We start from the raw sequence: 6,078 nt of genomic DNA on the forward strand, positions 1-6,078 counted from the left end.
TCAGCCTCAGTCCTTCCAAAGAACACCCAGGACTGAGCTCCTTTAGAAAGGACTGGTTGGATCTCCTTGCAGTCCAAGGGACTCTCAAGTGTCTTCTCCAACACCACAGTTCAAAAGCATCAATTCTTCGGCGCTCAGCCTTCTTCACAGTCCAACTCTCACATCCATACATGACCACAGGAAAAACCATAGCCTTGACTAGATGGACCTTTGCTGGAAAAATAATGTCTCTGCTTTTGAATATGCTGTCTATGATGGTCATAACTTTCTTTCCAAAGAGGAAGCGTCTTTTAATTTCATAGCTGCAATCACGATCTGCAGTGATTTTGGAGCCCCCAAAAATAAAGTCTGACACTGTTTCCCCATCGATTTCCCGTGAAGTGATGGGACCAGATGCCATGATCTTAGTTTTCTGAATGTTGAGCTTTAAGCCAAATTTTTCACTCTCCTCCTTCACTTTTATCAAGAGGCTTTTTAGTTCCTCTTCACTTTCTGCCATAAGGGTGGTGTCATCTGCATATCTGAGGTTATTGATATTTCTCCTGGCAATCTTGATTCCAGCTTGTGCTTCTTCCAGCCCAGCATTTCTCATGATGTACTCTGCATATAAGCTAAATAAGCAGGGTGACAATATATAGCCTTGACATACTCCTTTTCCTATTTGGAACCAGTCTGTTGTTCCTGTCCAGTTCTAACTGCTGCTTCCTGACCTGCATGCAGATTTCTCAAGAGGCAGGTCAGATGGTCTGGTTTTTTAGTGTTAATTAGTTTTAATCTCTCAGTCGTGCCTGAAATTTTGCAACCCCATGGACTGCAGCCCGCCCGGCTCCTCTCTCCATGGAATTTTCCAGGCAAGGATAATGAGGGGGTTGCCAAATCGCTTTGCAAGGTTGCCTTAGTTGCTGCTGTACAATGAGGAGAGCCAGCTGTATGCATACGTACGTATACACTCTCCCTCCTCGCCTCATCCCGTCTCTGCAGGTCCTCACAGAGCACCATGCCGAGCTCTCTGTGCTGTGCAACCGCGTCCCGTGAGCTATTTGACATGTGATAGTGTGTGTGTGTGAATCCCGATCTGCCAGCGTACCCCATCCAGCCTTCCCCGGCTGTGTCCACAAGTCCCTCCTCTAAGTGGCACAGATACACGTAGCTTCAGGCATCCCCGGTGCCTCAGCGGCAAAGAGTCCACCTGCCAGCGCAGAGGATACGGGTTTGATCCCTGGCTCGGGAAGATGCCCTGGAGGAGGAAATGGCAACCCCGTCTGGTGTTCTTGCCTGGAGAATCCCATGGACAGAGGTGGGCTACAGTGGAAAGAGCCAGATATGACTGAATGCACACACACATGAAACCTAGCTTGAGAGCAGGAATAGAGATGCAGATGTAGACTCTCTTATTTATATATTAAATAAAAGACTGGCTTTTGTTTAAGATTCTTATTCTAGAACTAAGCCGATTAAACCTGCCTCTTGGGTTATATTTATAATATCATGCTATACTATAATATAATGCCATAAATATTTATATTATAAAATTATAATGTAATATTCTATTAATAAAATATTACAATATGGCAACTAGACACTAGAGTGATTCCCACTTGCACACACATCTTTCAATCTGTCATGCTTCTGAAAATTAATTTGATTTTGATTGAAATATAGCTGATTTACAGTGTTGTGCTAGGGTCCTGTGTACAGCAAACTGATTCAGGTATAAATATACCTTGCTGTTCAGTCACAAAAGTCATGTCCGACTTTTTGCAACAGCATGGACTGCAGCACACCAGCCTCCCCTGTCCTTCACTATCTCCCGGAGTTTGCTCAAACTCATGCCCATTGAGTTTTAGTCAGTCATATATGTATATATGGTTTCCCTGGGAGCTCAGTTGATATATCTGCCTGCAATGCAGGAGCCTTGGGTTCTGTCCCTGGGTTGGGAAAATCCTCTAGAGAAGGGAAAGGTTACCCACTCCAGTATTCTGGCCTGGAGAATTCTGTGGACATGCGAAGTCCAGGGGGTCACAGAGTCGGACACGACTGAGTGACCTTCACTTTCCAATGTACATATACATATGTATTATATTTTTCAGATTCTTTCCCCATTAGAGGTTATTATGAAATTTTGAGTTTAGTTTCCTGAACTATACAATAGGTCCTTGTGGTTTATCTATTTTTCATATAGCAGTGTGTGCGTTAATCCCCAGTTCCTAATTTACCCCCCCAACCCCCACCCGCTGCACCTGTCCCCTTCGGTAGTCAACCATAAGTTTGTTTTCCATGTCTGTGAATCTGTTTCTGCTTTGTAAATAAATTCATTTGTAACATTTTTTTTAAATGGAGGATTCATTTTTGCTATCCCTCCCGGTTTTTCTAGTCCCCCGGTCCTGGATACAAGAATCTGGTCGAAGGGCCCTCAGCCTGAGCTGAGGATTGGAGACTGATCACCTCCTCTTGGCAGAGAACTCGAATTCTGGTTCTGGTCTGGTCTGATTTCTGGTAGGGCCGAGTTCCAGTCCTCCCTTCTCTGGAGGCCCGGGGAACAGTCCCATAACGCCTGGGCATCTGCAGGTGGCAGGAGACATCTGTAAGGCCACCCCTTTCGCCCTCCTCTCCTGCCTCCTCCCCCTTCTTCTTTCAACCTGGCTTCCTTTCCTCCCTTGAAATCTTTGATGTTAGTACTTGGATCTGAAGTTCTGTGTCACTATAGGTTTTCTGAGAGACTATATTTCTGCCTGCAATGTGGGAGACCTGGTTTCGATCCCTGGGTCGGGAAGATCCCCTGGAGAAGGAAATGGCAACCCACTCCAGTACTCTTGCCTGGAGAATCCCACGGACGGAGGAGCTTGGTGGGCTACAGTCCACGGGTCGCAACGAGTTGGACACGAATGAGCAACTTCACTTTCACTTTCACTTTTGCTTAGTTCTTGATCATTCCGTCGGTCTTCTATCTTTTTATCACCAATAATAAACACCATGCCAAAACCACGGTCCTCTTTCCAGGGTGCTTCTGCAATGTGTATCTCAACTTGAGAGCTTCAAAGAACATTTGTTTGAACTTTAGCTTAGCTGCTACCTTGAAATCTAAGGAATCTGCATGGACCAGTTACTCCCAGGCTCTGTTTTATGAACTGATTGTACCATGGCTATGTTCTAATTGCCAAAATTTTCATCTCATTTTAAAATTTCTGAGTGAACTCTTTCAAGACAGCTTTGCAGTCAAGAAAAATCTTATTCTTATATATTTTTAATCTACAAATTCTAAATTACTCTTATATTTTCTAAATAGTAGAACTACCAGTAAATGAATAACTCATTAATGATTGTATCATTTTGTATGAGTGCTATGCACTTAAATCCATCATGAATTCATGAATGCCAGGGTTGGTTATTTTTTTCTCTTTTCTCTATTCCACACGTCACAAATACTTTTGTACAGTAATCACCTACCTCTGCAACATAGCCATTGGCAGCACTTTGGCTAGTCATTAAAATGAAATACTAACTTTTAAACAGCCTTTTTTTCTGAATATAAAAAGAATATGTGTACAATTAAATATCATAAAAATAAAGAACTGGGAAATCACAGAAAAAATATCAGCAACAAATGAGGCAGCACCTGTCACCTATGTTCCCTCAACCCTTCAGCTTAACAGCACCCAGTAATGTTTAGTTTTTTCTTTCCCATAAAGAGATAGATATAAAGATATCCATATAGAGGATATCTATAAGTGTATATTTAAATTTATTGGCATACGGCATGCATTCAGAGCATTTCCACATAATAATTTGTGGAAAACATCCCTCTGGAAAAAATCAGAACTTTATTCTGAAATTCACTAGTCTATTCTAGAGTTATCTAATTGCAATCACACTAAATGTATGATTTATTTAAAGTGGACAAACTTACTCAGAAGCTATTTTTCTTCTGTTAAGCTTAAGTATGTTCTGCTCTTTATCAGTTATCCCTTTGTTTTTATTTCAAAACCTCATCATCCATTCTATTTTCAGATTTCAAAATTATACATACTTCCAGAGAAGTAAAATACAATATATTATTGTGCATTTTTAATAATCATCAAATTCTAAATTAGTCAATGTCTTCTAAACAGTAGCACAGGGTTATAAGTGAATGAATCATTCATGATAAATTCATATGAGTTCTATACATTTAAATCTATCATAACTATATGCAAGTTTACCACACTGCCTATAAGAATATTCAAATGTTTTACCATATTCAAATATTTTTGATTATTAGAAGCATTATATGAGAGATGAAATTTTTCTTATGGTGGCCCAAGATAAAGTTCCAAATTGGTTATAGTCCTTCTCTTTGAAAAATAGGCTGTAGTGTTTATAAAGGTTAATTTCCCATTAGAGCAGCAGAGAAGGTTCCTCCCAGGACCAGGCTTTCTTACTCACATTCTGACCCAGTGAACTGAAGAAATGGGACTGAGAGACAATGAAATATCCTTTGCAGAGGCCAGGAAGACATTCTGTGATGCCTTCAGGGATGCGCAAGGGGGTTTACAAGGTTGGAGCCACGTGTGTGGGGACAGGGCTGAGCCAGAAGGCGTGAGCTTAGCTTTATCAGAGGAGGTTTTATTGTGGTGTTTGTTATCCATTCTACCCTCGATAATCACACTATGTTGTCTCTCCAAGGCTGGGGATGACTGGTTACTAAATATGGATTGCTCATGATTAGCAACAATCACTCCAGCCATCTAGCTTAATGTGGTAACACGTCTGCCTTCCTAAAATATCCTGTGTGTTTCCAATAAGCATCTGCATGGGCAAGGAGTGCTAGGCCTGGGGATGGATGTTGGGACTGTGATTAAGAATTGGAAACTGGAAGCATCTTCAGTTCTGAAACGGGGGGGAGTTGGCATGCAGGGAAAAGGGCAGTAGGGATCTTTCTTAGAAACAGATGAGCTTTGTGAATACCCCCCCCTCCAAAAAAAAAAATGTAGCTCGCATGCACACACACACACACACACACACACACAGATTTACTTTGAATTTTAGAGGGTGATTATTCTTTCCAAAGACTAGACTCAAGATCCCGACAACAGATAAAAATCTCTTCCAGCTCTGCAATTACATGACTGATCTTCCATACCCAATCTGAAAAACAGAGAGAAAAAAGATTGGAAAAGAGAATTAGTGCCTTAGGGAATGGTTTGTCTCTAACAAAGGACAGGGCATCTCATTCACCAGAGTCCTGGAATAAGCTGAGCAAGAAGGGCTTGAAAAAACTCTGGAAGAAATAGTGGCAGAAAACCTCTCACATTTAAAAAAGGACAGAAACCTACAGATTTAAGAAGCCAAATGAAGTGCAAACAGGATAAAACTAGGAATATCCATGCCAAGCCCTATCACAATTAAACATTCAAAAACTGAAGGTAAAGAAGAAAATCTTGCAAACAGTAGGGAGATATGACACCATATGCAGGGACATATGCGCGGTCCTGGTTGGATCTCCAGAGGATTATACTGAGTATAAAATGGCAAACCCAGAAGCTTGCATTCTGCATGATTCCATTTTTCATCACATTCTTGAGCTGAGCATAGGTAGAAAAGGGGAACAAATTTGCTGTTACTTACGGGTTTCCCTGATGGTTCAGTGGTAAAGCATCTGCTTGTCTATGCAGGAGATGCTGGAGATGTGGGCTCAATCCCTCGGTCAGGAAGCTGCCCTGGAGGAGGAAAATGGCACCCACTCCAGTGTTCCTGCCTGGAGAACCCCATGGACAGAGGCGCCTGGTGGGCTGTAGTCAAGTTCATGAGTTCGCAGAGCTTGACACTGACTTAGCGACTGAAGAGCAACGATGGTTAAAGAGGGCGAGGGTTTGGGAGGACAGTGGTTGTGGCTGTGAAGGTGAGGGGTCAGCGTGGTGACTGACATGTTCTGCACTTTGACCATCAGTGTCAATACTCTGGTTGTGCTATTTACCATAGTTTTATAAGATGCTGCCTTTGGGAGAAACTGGGTAAAGGATATACAGCATTTGTCTGTGTTATTGTTTAACCTGCATATGACTGTACATTTATATCAGAATGAAATGATGACTTAAAAAA

At 41.8% G+C, this 6,078-nt stretch overlaps 1 long non-coding RNA gene across 1 annotated transcript; it reads right to left on the reverse strand.

Annotated features, from left to right (window-relative positions):
* Window positions 1-2,911: 2,911 nt before the first annotated feature.
* LOC121816779 (uncharacterized) lies at window positions 2,912-5,840 on the reverse strand. The gene is made up of 2 exons (XR_006056461.2): window positions 5,605-5,840; window positions 2,912-5,124 (listed from the first exon to the last, which is right to left on the reverse strand). It is a non-coding gene; the product is annotated as an uncharacterized LOC121816779 (long non-coding RNA).
* Between the last annotated feature and the right edge of the window lie 238 nt (window positions 5,841-6,078).

The sequence above is a fragment of the Ovis aries genome, chromosome 16 (genome assembly GCF_016772045.2).
Source record: "Ovis aries strain OAR_USU_Benz2616 breed Rambouillet chromosome 16, ARS-UI_Ramb_v3.0, whole genome shotgun sequence".
Classification (NCBI taxonomy): domain Eukaryota; kingdom Metazoa; phylum Chordata; class Mammalia; order Artiodactyla; family Bovidae; genus Ovis; species Ovis aries.